The sequence below is a fragment of the Mobula birostris genome, chromosome 3 (genome assembly GCF_030028105.1).
Source record: "Mobula birostris isolate sMobBir1 chromosome 3, sMobBir1.hap1, whole genome shotgun sequence".
NCBI classification, from domain to species: domain Eukaryota; kingdom Metazoa; phylum Chordata; class Chondrichthyes; order Myliobatiformes; family Myliobatidae; genus Mobula; species Mobula birostris.
The window spans coordinates 189,566,324-189,580,838 of NC_092372.1; positions in this window are offsets into that span (position 1 = coordinate 189,566,324).

Consider the following 14,515-nt stretch of genomic DNA (forward strand, 5'->3'; position numbering starts at 1 on the left):
TGCACATCAAAGTAATATTACTATGTAGTATAATTCTGTAAATAAGTCGTGGTCAGAGAATGTTGTGATGGTTCTACATGTATCAACATATGATAGAAGCTCCTCATGTTACTGATTTCTTGCTGTAATGGTTGAATAACTGAAGCTCTCCTACTTGACAGTCCTGACTCCCAGCAATGGCATTCCAACATCCCCTTACTGATACCCAATCAGTTACACTAAGCAGGCTTTGCTATTTGCCTTCTTACACTAGATTCCGTAATCAACTTCCTCTGAGTAGGAGACCTCCTTTTTCAAATAAAGACACTTCCTGATGTAACAATTCCAAGAATTGTCTGTCACCCAAAATGTCTATAAGTAGGAAATTCTTCCAACTGAGATCATTGTTGGCTGAGTTCACAAAGGTTGCACTGATAGGTGCTATATATCTTAGTTAAGTTTAGATCTTAGTTAGAGCTAGGTTGGAATTAGTTAGTCATGTGCATCTGTACTACAGATTCAAAACATACCAGATAACTGGAGCTGCTGGAACACAGATGACGCCACTGTTGTTGGTAAAATTTCAGATGGTAACAAAGAGGCATGCAGGAATAAAATAGATTGGCTGGTTGAGTGACATTGTGACAACATCTCCACTCAGTGTTAGCAAGACCAAGGACTAGATTGTGGATTTCAGGAAGGGAAGTTGGGAGAATACACATCAGTCCTTATTGGGGGGGTCAGCGGTGGAAAGGATGAACAGCTTTTAGTATTCTGGAGGATCTGTCCTGGGCTGAACACATTGATGCAATCATGAGGAAGGCATGCCAGTGGCTCTACTTCTTTAGGAGTCTGAGGAGATTTGGTATGTTACCAAAGACTCTGACATATTTCAAAGACGTTACCAAAGACCCTGAGCCTGGAGATGTTAGCCATGAAGAAGTTAAAATATGGAAGAAAACATTGAACTCCAATGGGTCAAGGCCAGAAACCAAAGGCCTTGTTCTTGCCATGCACTTGAAGGAATGGAGGCTGCCATTTTGTGAAGCCGCTCTGTAACCTCCATTTTGTGAGCTATCTTGTGAACTGTTTTTGCTCAGGAATAGTTCAATCAAAGTGCTTTAAAATGGGCACATGGATACTCCTGGTAATCTGATAAATTAGAAATAATTTCCAAATTAGAAGTTATTTCTGAGGTATTCTTTGGTATGATAGAACATGCAGGTTTATGAATAGGAGAGCTTGTGCCTGACCTGAGTAAGTCAAGCCTAGTAACTGGCTGATTAAGAACAAAGAGACATTAATTACAAAGAGCAATAAATTGATGCTGGCTTGGACTTCATCCAATAGAAATCGGATATAGGTCAGACAGATGACCTCAAGCTAATGAGATTGAAACACAACATTTGAACTACTAAGGAAAGAGTATGTAATGCCCTAGTTAAGAATACATTTTATTGCATGCTGTTAGTTATTTTATTGCAGCAGCCTTTCTGAAAAACACAATGTGTTCTGTTAGTTAAGCTTCATAGAGTAGTGTTTTGGCTTCTGCTAAGATTAGGAACTTTTTGCTCTGCTTAGGAATGTTGTATCAGCCAATCGGGTTAGCCGTGGTAACATTCTATACATTTTGTCCAGGTGTATGCCATGAAATATTCAAGAGAGCTGGGTGGGATCAAATTTCCGAGGGACAGTGGTCTGGTTTTGTGTTTTTAGTTGGAAGGGGTTGCAAGAAGAACAGAGGTACAGAGAAGAGCAGAAGGGAAGGTGTTCACAGAATCCCACCCAGAGCGGAGACCCTATTGGAAAAAATGCTTTGTGCAGATGAATGGTTCCAAAGAGCAAGTGCTAATACTTATGAGTTAGCCAATTTATTCATAATGTTCTTCAAGGGAAGATTTGAACTGAGTCTGGCACTGTGAGTACTTAGAGCAATACACCCAACTACTTCTGAAACGAGCTCCAACATTTATGTGCATATTTAGACTGGTTTAACTGTAATGGGCCCTTCTTCTTTCTTTTTCGATTAACTGTTAAAGTTGAAATATCTGTAAGTATACTTCTACTTTAATTTCATCGCAGTGTAAGCTCTGTTATTTCCTGGTGAACAATAATTTTGCATGGGCCAGCATCTACACAGCATTCACCACAATTCCCATTCCCTCATTGGAACATTCCAATTTTCCTGTTTGATTGAACCTGAAACACATCGATCCTAGGCGTGTGTTGCTCATTGAAGGTGGCCTTCGCACCATTACCCATGAGATGCTGGGTCACGTGCCTGGGTTAGCTAAGGGGCCTGGTTTATTATGAGTCACGGTGAGAGGGTTACAATTGTTGGGGGCTCGTCCAGGATAGAGTGCTGTATGAATGTTGTATAAGGATTGATTAAGCAGTTTATTTGTGTTTTTAAGCCTGTGTTTTGTGGAAAGTGAAGTGCATCATAATTAAGGTACTTTATTATGGATGCTGCGGAGATTAAGGTCTGGTGCGATACGAAGAGATTACCCACATGAAGTGCTTGTGTTCTGAGCAGGGTTGCTGTTTGAATTCCTAATGAACTGCTACTTAGGACACTGTAAAGTACAAAGCAAAGTTACACTGATAGAAAGGCATTTTGATGAATCAGTTGGTAAGGATGTCGTATTACTCCAGACTAACAGTGACATGACTAAAGTCATGCTGCCCGATAGGATAGGGGCACCTGGAGAGGCAGGGCCATGGCCAGTCCATAAATTTAGAGATGGTGGGAATGTAACTGAGGGTGCTGGATATGCTGCGGGTGAAGATTTTAAAGACAAGTTGTTCTCTTTTCTGCAAAGTGAGGGGAAGGATCTGACTGATGTGAAAGGTCTAATAGGTTTTTTTAAATTCTGAGTTGGTTTCAGCTATTACATCATTGATCAATAAATGCTAAAGTGTACCTGCAGAGAGGCAAAGCTATTGCAGTCTGGGAGTGTTCTCTGAGGTCAAGCCCACACCCAAGGGGGAACAAAAATATAAGGCTTGGGCTGAGCAGACATCCCAATTACTGGATGAATGGCAGTGCTCAGATAATATGAAAAAAACAGAGACTGGTAGAATGTCTTAAATATCTGGCTGCTGATGTGGTGAGGTTCTTAAACCCAGAAAATCTGCTGGTCATGTCAGTTAACTATATGCAGGCACTAGAAAACACTCTTGACGTGTCGAACAGCCCAGCCGATCTAATGATAAAGTTTAAGCACACATTCCAGGAAAAAGGAGAGTAACTTTCTGCCTACCTTTTCAAACTAGATAGACAGCAGCACTGCTTGTGCCGTAAAGGGGACATTCAACCGGCTGAGAGAAATCGGTTAAGGGTGGAGCAAGTTGTGAAGGGCACGCTGTCACATGATCTGATTGCTCTACATATTCGAATGAGTCACAAGATGCGTCCCCCTTCCTCTTTTGCTGAGCTACTTGGAGAAATAGGAGAGAAGGAAAATATGACGAAGGAGTGGGAGGTTTCCAACAGTTGGTTAATGTCCTCAGTTGTAGCCTTTGTTGCTGAAGATACCCCTGAAGCCACACAAGTAGATGATTTGCAAAATGAAGTGAAAATCCTGCAAGCCAGTGTATCCTGGTTGATGTCAGCTAGTGCTGCAGCGAAGCCTGACAGGTCAGCTAGGAAACCTGACAAACCTGTAGCACGAACTAAGCAGAGGAATTCCACTGAGAGGGGTCTTTTGACTAAAGAAGCAACCAGTATTTTCTGTTACATCTGTGGAGAGGATGGACATTTCAAGAGGGAGTGTGAAGGACAGGAAAATCTTTGGAAAGTAACCCAACAGTTACTTAAATAACAAACGAGAAAATCTGTAGATGCTGAATAACCAATCAAAAGGAAGTCAGAAAACTTCGGAGGGACCCAGTGAGGGAATGGCCTGGTGTCTCAGAGAGAACATGTTCCAATCAATACATCAAGGGAAATACTAAAGTGCAAAACATTATTCCTGAAGGTTTAATGGAACCAAACTCTGATGTATCCATATGGATGGAAGGTACTTAAGCTAGAGCCATACTTAACACAGCTTCTCAAGTTACTTTACTCTACTGATCTTTTTAGAACTGGTATTTGACACATTTACCACTGACACCACTCAGTACCCTTGAGATTTGAGGGCTTAGTGCTGATGATTAACTGTACGATGGTTACTTGTCATTGAAACTGAAATGTTCGGAAGCAGGTGTTGGAGTACCTAGGACTATTGATAATCCAGTGTCGGTCTACCCTGATCTGGTCAGGAAAGGTGAAGCTTCCATTCTTGTGCGAACAGGGAAGTTGACAGCGAAGTCATTCAACTTTGGTGACTCCCCGGTACCTGAGGAATGGAAAAAGAGACCAACTCAGAAGGTGTTGGAGCACAAAGGTTTATTTTCTACTAACCAGTTTGACTTTGGTTGCTCCAAGAGTACTCACCACACTATCCAAGTGACAGAGGACACCCCGTTCAGAGAATGGTCTCGACAGTTAGCTCCAGCAGAGATGGAAAATATTTGGCAGCACCTGCTGAAACCGAAGGAAGCTGGACTTATCACTAAGTCGAGAAGTCCCTATGCATCACCTGTAGTGGTGGCGAAGAAGAAGAATGGGAAGCTACGAATACATGTTGATTATCGAACACTGAACAGATGTACTGTCCCAGGCCAGTATACTGTTCCACTGATCAAAGTTGCTCTGGCATGCCTGAGTGGAGCAAAATGGTTCAGTTCAGTGTGTTGGATCTAAGAAGTGGGTATTATCAGATACCCATGAGTGAAGCTGATAAAGAAAAGTCAGCTTTCCTACTTTCAGTTTGAAAGAGTGCCCCGGGGCATATCAGGAGCACTTCTCGATGTGCCGACCAGCTACTTTCCATGAGCCTGTTTGAGGTACTGGTGTACCTGGATGTTCTCATAGTGTTTGGGTCAACACCAGAGGTGCAGGAGATGAGACTACTGAAGGTGTTAGACCATCCAAAAGCTGGAGATTTAAAACTGTCACTGGCCAAGTGCCTGTTCTGTAAGATGTCAGTCAGTCAACTATGTCAGAGACATAGTCTCTCAGGATGGGGTGGCTATGGATCCGTCCAAGATAGAGGCGGTAACAACATGGCCAAGGCCCAAGAGTGTGAGTGCCCTACATTCATTCCTTGGATTCTGTGGGTACTACCGGAGATTTATGAAGGACTACTCCAGAACAAGCCACCCTTTCAATCAGCTTCTGTGTGGTTACCCTCCCTTGGGGAAGGAAAGGAGAACAAAAGAAGAAAAAATGAAGTTTATCTTAGCCCTTCGGAGACTTTTGAGGAAAGATGAGATGCAAAGTGTGAAGAGGTATTTCAGCTCCTGCTGGAAGAGTTGCTGACTGTAGCACCTGTGCCTGCAAAAAAAAAACCGCCGGTTGCCATATGTACTGCACGCAGACACCAGCCATGAGGAATTAGGCCGTGCTCTATATTAAGACCAAGGTAAGGGGCTGAGACCTGTTGCTCTTGTTAGCTGGAGCCTGTCACCATCTGAATGAAACTTTTGCATGCAGATTGGAGTTTCTGGCACCGAAATAGACAGCGGTAAATAAGTTTAATGACTATATGGTGCCAAGTTTGAGGTGAGGACCAACAACAATCCACTGACTTGTATTCTGACCTTGCTGAAATTGGATGCCACAGGTCATCACTGGTTGGCAGCATTGTCTGCATATGATTTCAGCTTTAAATATCGGCTGGGATCTCAGAACATTGATGTGGATGCATTGTCACAACATTCTCATGAGGTGTCAGTAACACACAGAGAGAGAGAGAATGCTCATGCCTCTGGTGTTAAAGCGATGTGCCAGTTTTCCACTGTGATGAAATTAGAGCCAAGAATATGGTCTAATAGAGCTATTGATCATTTGGGAGCTTCCAGCCATGGCATTCCACCAGCATATTGCAACTTGACCACGCTGAAGACGAATCAGTTGCCCTCTTTGAGTCCTGTGGAATTGGCAGCAACCTAGCAAGATCACCCTTGTATAGGTGCCATTTGGTCATCTGTTGTCAAAGGGGATATGGCCCAAACTGAGAAGACAAAACACCCTACCATACCCCTGGGAATGGAACAAACTGGAATTGAGGAGCAAAGGTTCATTCAGGGTTACGTCTCCTCCAGCCAGGCCTCAGTGTTCCCAGTTGGTTTTGCCTGAGAAGTACCGGAATATTGTACAAAATGATGACTCAGGTCATTCAGAGTTTGACAAGACCACAAGAGTTATGGGTTGGTCCGAGATTGGTTCTATTGGCCCCGCACGAAGCCTTAAGTTGAAGAGTACTGTAAGTTGTGCATCCGATGTATTCGGAGAAAAACACTACCTGAAAGAGTTGCTCCATTATCTCAGTTACAAAGTACGGGACCACTTGATTTAGTGTGTATGGATTTCCTTTCCACAGAGCCTGATTCCAGTTGTGCAGCAGATGTCTTGGTCATCATGGATCACTACTCCAAATATGCTCAATCCTTTCCCACAAATGATCAGAGAGCATCTACAGTTGCCAAAGTGTTATGGGAGAAATATTTTATTCATGCTTGAAGTTGAGAAGTCAAGAACCAGGCTATATCATCCTCAGGGTGATCCTCAGCCTGAAAGGTTCAACTGGACATTACTAGATAAGCTTGGATCCCTGGATGCCAACAAAAGAACAAGTGGAATCATTTGGTCAACTGAACATTACTAGATAAGCTTGGATCCCTGGATGCCAACAAAAGAACAAGTGGAATCATTTGGTAAACTGCTACAACTGTACACAGACCACTGACTACTCGCCATACTATTTGATGTTCAGTTGCAAAGCGAGATTGCCTATAGATATTTCTTTTGCAACCAGCAATGACTCACTGCAGAAGACGTATCTCTGGTATATGTCCAGCATGAAGAAAGAACTGCAGAAAGCTTATGAGCTAGCAGCAGTTTCTGCTATCAAGCAAAATCAAGGAAACAAGAAGAGATATGATCAAACAATCAGCTTCTCTCAGCTGATGCTGGAGTCAAAGTTTTAATAAGAAATCTGGGGCTACAAGGGAAGCATAAGTTGGCGGACTACTGGGTTTCTATGCCTTAAGTAGTGGAAGGCTAGATACCAAATTTGATCATTTTCAGGGAGAAGCCAGAGGATGGGAATGGTCCTGTCAAAATTCTCCGTCGGATTCACCTTTTACCTCTAGGGCAGGAAGTACATGTTGATCCAGAGTCTGACACGGAACCTATACCCAGTAGGAGAACACCGTGCAGAAGGAGGACAACAGAAAGGCAATAAGCTTAGAATAATGTGATTTCAGGGGAAAGACCTGAACAGGAACCAGATGAACCCACTGAATACTGTACAGACTCAGAGGATGAGGAAATGGGAATGTGGTGTGCTTTATCTTGTGCAAACTCCCCAAGAGCTGATGAAGAGATGTCTGAATCTCCAACCTGGATATAGTGGGGAGGGCTACCAATGGACAGACAGATGTGATAATAGACAGTGAGGGGAAAGTGGGCTCAAATATAATTGGAGGGGTTGCAGGAGTCAAAAAGGTGTGGAGAAGAGCACAAGGGAAGGTATTCACAGAACCCCACCTGAAGGGGAGACCCTGTTGTAAGAAGTATTTTGTGCAGGTGAATGCTTCTAAGGAAGAAGTGCCAATATTTCTGAGTTAGCTGGTTTATTTTAATGCCCTTCACAGGAAGTTTTGAACTGTGGATGCTGCTGTGACTACTTAAATCGATACACCCAACGACTTCAGAAACGAGCTCCAATGTTTATGTGTGCACTTAAGCTGTTTTAACTGTAATGGGTCCTTCTTTCTTGTTTATTTATCTGTTTATTAAAGTCGAAATATCGGTAATTACACTTCCACTTTATGCCAGTGTATGGTCTGCTGAACAATAACTTCACCACAATTTCCATTCCCTCATCAGAACATTCCAACTTTCCTGTTTGATTGAATCTGAAACATACCAACCCTAAGTGTGTGTTGCTTATTGACGGTGGCCTTCCCAACATTACCCATGAGAAGTTGGGTCACGTAGTTGTTAGCCAAGGTTAGCTAACGAGCCTGGTTTATTATGACCCATGGTGAGAGGGTTACAGCCATAAGAATGAGAGCCTAAGTGGCGGGAATCCCAGACACTTCCTTCCTATTGCAAGGAAGAATCCCATGCTAGTGACTGGGAGAAGAGTCTTTTGGCCAACAGGAGATCCCCTGTTTCAATGTTATTAATTGGGAAAGTGATCTGAATGAGTATTGGTACAGAGGGCACAGTAGAACTCATATTTTAAGTTGTTGGCCTGGGGTGAACATGGTAACATTGCTGTTTGTCCAGAGGCAATAAAGTGCAAGCTTCAACTAATTAAGAGTTGCATAGTGAATTACCTAGCTGAGATCACATGGTAATAGTCAACAATGTCAGTAAAGACTCTGACATATTTTATAAATAGCCTGAAGACCCACGCTCAGTGATTCAAGAACAGCTTCTTCTCCTTTGTTGTCAAATTTCTGAAAAGTCCATAAACATTACTTCATTATTCCTAAGACACTGATAATAAACCTGAATCTGATTCTGAATGCCAGACTAGAGAGTTTCAACCTGCCCGTTGCTATTCTTTGGGTAAAGCTGCTGGATCTGCCTCCCTAACAGCATTGTGCAGTTACAGAAGACAGCTCATCATCAACTTCATATGACCAATTGAGTGCTGGCTCAGCCCAAGAAGCTCACCTCGTTTGAATCAATAAAAATAATATCAATCTGACTCATTCACCAAAATATACAGTGTGCAAAGAAAGGGTTCTCTACCCACCTGTCCCTGCTCTCAACACAGCCCTCTAATAATACAGGTTCATGATAACACCCTAGAAAATCCAAACTACCTCTTTGTCTGCGCAAAGACAACAGAAAGGGTTCAAGGATATTCTCAAATACTTTTTTTCAAAAGTTACAGCTACCCCAACCAACAATCGAAGTGGAGAAGGAACTGAGAACCTCAGATACATGGGAAAGAGGCCTAGGGAAACCCAGGATAAATAGCAGAACTAGCAGACCATTTTGGAATCTACCCACCAATCTGCTCTGGCAATATATCTGGCTATTCTGTGTTTCCCACATTGACATGATCAACCAATTCTAAACCCTCAGATATTGAAAACAACCGGACATGTAGCTTCAGGGAAGAGGAAGGAGTTTTAATGGGGAACTTAGAGCAAGGTTGCTCACTGTTAGAGAGTGTGATGTAATTGAATATAATCACTACACTTAGACAGATACAAAAATGGGCAATGCAGCTAAGGATGTGGACTGAGCGTCGGCAAATGGGACTTGTATAACTATGCACAAAATGCTGGAGCAACTCAGCAGGTCAGGCAGCATCTATATATGAGGAATAAACAGTCGATGTTTCAGGACGATATCCTTTAACAGGGATTAGTGTAGATGAGCAAAAAGGGTGAAGGGTCTATTTCTCTGCTGAATAATTCTACGAAGCTATGATTCCATGACACAGACACAATGGGAACAAGTCATCCTCAAGATGAAGCCACCACCCAAGAAGAAATGTCCTTATTCATGTTTCACTTGTCCCTTTGATTTCATGTGGCTTGGAGTCAATGTTGTGGGCTTCTACAGCCTTTTCCTATCAACTGTGTTCCCTTATTGGCACTGCCAGCTGCTGCCTGGCAGTGGGCCAGGAGTATCAAGCAATTACGATGAAAAAGCGTGGTTTAAGAGAGGGTATGAGTAGGACACCATCAACTAAGACAGATCACAGCATAAGTTATTACCTGCATGGAAGAGCTTGCGATTTGTAAACTGGCTGTCATTTTTACTGCAAAACAGCAACAATAACACTTGGTTATCTTTCAAGCAGAGAGGCTCTGAGGAAAGAGAAGCAGAATAAATGGTGTAAAGACAGTAAGGTAGAAGGGCTGAAATGTGTGTACCTCAATGCAAGAAGCATCAGGAACAAAGGTGATGAACTGAGAGCTTGGATACATACATGGAATTATGATGTAGTGGCCATTACAGAGACTTGGCTGGCACCAGGGCAAGAATGGATTCTCAATATTCCTGGATTTCAGTGCTTTAAAAGGGATAGAGAGGGCGGAAAAAGGGGAGGAGGGGTGGCATTACTGGTCAGGGATACTATTACAGCTACAGAAAGGGTGGGTAATGTAGCAGGATCCTCTTTTGAGTCAATATGGGAGGAAGTCAGGAACAGGAAGGGAGCAGTTACTCTACTGGGGGTATTCTATAGGCCCCCTGGTAGCAGCAGAGATACAGAGGAGCAGATTGGGAGGCAGATTTTGGAAAGGTGCAAAAATAACAGGGTTGTTATCATGGGTGACTTTAACTTCCCTAATATTGACTGGCACCTGATTATTTCCAAGGGTTTAGATGGGGCAGAATTTGTTAAGTGTGTCCAGGATGGATTGCTGTCACAGTATGTGGACAGGCCGACCAGGGGGAATGCCATACTAGATCTAGTACTAGGTAATGAACCGGGTCAGGTCACAGATCTAGCAGTGTGTGAGCATCTGGGGGACAGTGACCACCACTCCCTGGCCTTTATAATTATCCTTGAAAAGGATAGAATCAAAGAGGACAGGAAAATTTTTAATTGGGAAAAGGCAAATTATGAGGCTATAAGGCTAGAACTTGAGGGTGTGAATTGGGATGATGTTTTTGCAGGGAAATGTACTATGGACATGTGGTCGATGTTTAGAGATCTCTTGCGGGATGTAAGGGATAAATTTGTCCCGGTGAGGAAGATAAAGGATGGTAGGGTGAAGGAACCATGGGTGACAAGTGAGGTGGAAAATCTAGTCAGGTGGAAGAAGGCAGCATACATGAGGTTTAGGAAGCAAGGATCAGATGGGTCTATTGAGGAATATAGGGAAGCAAGAAAGGAGCTTAAGAAAGGGCTGAGAAGAGCAAGAAGGGGGCATGAGAAGGCCTTGGCGAGTAGGGTAAAGGAAAACCCCAAGGCATTCTTCAAAAAGGATGACAGAAGTGAAGGTAGGACCGATTAGAGATAAAGGTGGGAAGATGTGCCTGGAGGCTGTGAAAGTGAGCGAGGTCCTCATGAATACTTCTCTTCGATATTCACCAATGAGAGGGAACTTGATGATGGTGAGGACAATATGAGCGAGGTTGATGTTCTGAAGCATGTTGATATTAAGGGAGAGGAGGTGTTAGAGTTGTTAAAATACATTAGGACAGATAAGTCCCCGGGGCCTGACGGTATATTCCCCAGGATGCTCCACGAGGCGAGAGAAGAGATTGCTGAGCCTCTGGCTAGGATCTTTATGTCCTCGTTGTCCACGGGAATGGTACCGGAGGATTGGAGGGAGGCGAATGTTGTCCCCTTGTTCAAAAAAGGTAGTAGGGATAGTCCGGGTAATTGTAGACCAGTGAGCCTTACGTCTGTGGTGCGGAATCTGTTGGGAAAGATTCTTAGAGATAGGATATATAGGCATTTAGAGAATCATGGTCTGATCAGGGACAGTCAGCATAGCTTTGTGAAGGGCAGATCGTGTTTAACAAGCCTGATAGAGTTCTTTGAGGAGGTGACCAGGCATATAGATGAGGGTAGTGCAGTGGATGTGATCTATATGGATTTTAGTAAGGCATTTGACAAGGTTCCACACGGTAGGCTTATTCAGAAACTTAGAAGGCATGGGATCCAGGGAAGTTTGGCCAGGTGGATTCAGAATTGGCTTGCCTGCAGAAGGCAGAGGGTCGTGGTGGAGGGAGTACATTCAGATTGGAGGATTGTGAGTAGTGGTGTCCCACAAGGATCTGTTCTGGGACCTCTACTTTTCGTGACTTTTATTAACTACCTGGATGTGGGGGTAGAAGGGTGGGTTGGCAAGTTTGCAGACGACACAAAGGTTTGTGGCGTTGTAGATAGTGTAGAGGATTGTCGAAGATTGCAGAGAGACATTGATAGGATGCAGAAGTGGGCTGAGAAGTGGCAGATGGAGTTCAACCCAGAGAAGTGTGAGGTGGTACACTTTGGAAGGACAAACTCCAAGGCAGAGTACAAAGTAAATGGCAGGATACTTGGTAGTGTGGAGGAGCAGAGGGATCTCAGGGTACATGTCCACAGATCCCTGAAAGTTGCCTCACAGGTGGATAGGGTAGTTAAGAAAGCTTATGGGGTGTTAGCTTTCATAAGTCGAGGGATAGAGTTTAAGAGTCACGATGTAATGATGCAGCTCTATAAAACTCTGGTTAGGCCACACTTGGAGTACTGTGTCCAGTTCTGGTCACCTCACTATAGGAAAGATGTGGAAGCATTGGAAAGGGTACAGAAGAGATTTACCAGGATGCTGTCTGGTTTAGAAAGTATGCATTATGATCAGAGATTAAGGGAGCTAGGGCTTTACTCTTTGGAGAAAAGGAGGATGAGAGGAGACATGATAGAGGTGTACAAGATAATAAGAGGAATAGATAGAGTGGATAGCCAGCGCCTCTTCCCCAGGGCAACACTGCTCAATACAAGAGGACATGGCTTTAAGGTAAAGGGTGGGAAGTTCAAGGGGGATATTAGAGGAAGGTTTTTTACTCAGAGAGTGGTTGGTGCGTGGAATGCACTGCCTGAGTCAGTGGTGGAGGCAGATACACTAGTGAAGTTTAAGAGATTACTAGACAGGTATATGGAGGAATCTTATATGGGAGGCAGGGTTTGAGGGTCGGCACAACATTGTGGGCCGAAGGGTCTGTACTGTGCTGTACTATTCTATGTCTATGTTCTATGTTCAAACATATTTGGGACATCCTTTGGTTTTAAATAATCACAATAATAGTACAACCCTTCTCCCTTATTATTCACAGAATATGGATGTGTGGCTCAGTGGTTGGGCCAGTTTTTATCCATCAATCACTATTGTAAGTACAGATTGAGATACCGATGCAACACTCTCAACACGCTGGAGGAACCCAGCAGGTCGGACAGCATCAGTGGAAACGATTGGTCCACGTTTCGGGCCGGAACCCTTCATCAGTACTGTAGGGGGAAGGGGCAGAGGCCCTATAAAGAAGGTCGGGGGAGGGTGGGAAGAAGGCTGGTAGGTTCCAGGTGAAAAACCAGTAAGGGGAAAGATAAAGGGGTGGGGGAGGGGAGGCAGGGAGGTGATAGGCAGGAAATGTGAAGAAAGAATAGGGGAAAACACAATGGGTAGTAGAAGGAGGCGGAACCATGAGGGAGATGATAGGCAGCTGGGGGAGGGCACAGAGTGACATAGGGATAGCGGAAGGGAGGGGGAGGGAATTACCGGAAGTTAGAGTATTCTACATTCATACCAAGGGGCTGGAGATTACCTAGACGGTATATGAGGTGTTGCTTCTCCAACCTGAGTTTAGCCTCATCATGGCAGTAGAGGAGGCCATGTATGGACACATCTGAATGGGAGTGGGAAGCAGAGTTGAAGTGGGTGGCTACTGGGAGATCCTGGCTGTTGTGGCGGACGGAGCGGAGGTGCTCGATGAAGCGGTCCCCCAGTCCGCGTCGGGTTTCACCGATGTAGAGGAGGCCGCACAGAGAGGACCGGATGAAATAGATGACCCCAACAGACTCACAAGTGAAGTATTGCCTCACTTGGAAGGACTTTTTGGGGCCCTGAATGATGGCAAGAGAAGAGGTGTAGGGACAGGTGTGGCACTTGTGCTTACAGGGATAAGTGCCGGGTGGGAGATCCGTGGGGAGGGACCGATCCCTGCGGAAAGCGGAGAGGGGTGGAGAGGGAAAGATGTGCCCCCTCCCCCAGCTGCCTATCACCTCCCTCATTGTTCTGCCTCCTTCTACTACCCATTGTGTTTTCCCCTATTCCTTCTGCACCTTTCCTGCCTATCACCTCCCTGCTTCCCTCCCCTACCCCTTTATCTTTCCCCTTACTGGTTTTTCACCAGGAAACTACCAGCCTTCTCCTTCCCACCCTCCCCCCACTTTCTTTATAGGGCCTCTGCCCCTTCCCTCTACAGTCCTGACGAAGGGTTCTGGCCCGAAACATCGACCAATCGTTTCCACGGATGCTGCCTGACCTGCTGAGTTCATCCAGTGTGTTGTGAGTGTTGCTTTGACCCCAGCATCTGCAGATTATTTTGTGTTTGGGATACCGGTGCAACTGGTTACTTAACAGATTGGTGTTTTATGGCCTTATCCTTTTCCTACATAGCAATATAGCTCCAACATAATGTGTGTTCCGAAAAGATTTAGACATCCCTGGTATGGAACAAATGCTTTGTAAATACTGTTCATTCACTTTCTTCTGGCTTTACAATGGCTCAGCCAATGTTACCTGCGTTATTAGTTACCCTTCAAATTATGAAACTCTTTAAAGGAGGTTGAAAGTTTCAATAGTTTATTATTAAATGTGATTTCTTTCTTGTTTCTTGATTGATTAAAACTGAAATGTCAGATCAGAAAAGCAAACTTGATACCGTAAGCACTTTGACAAAATATTTAAAACCACTGCACTAGTCATTACTGTCAAAGAGGAAGTAGGTTTCCCTACTATA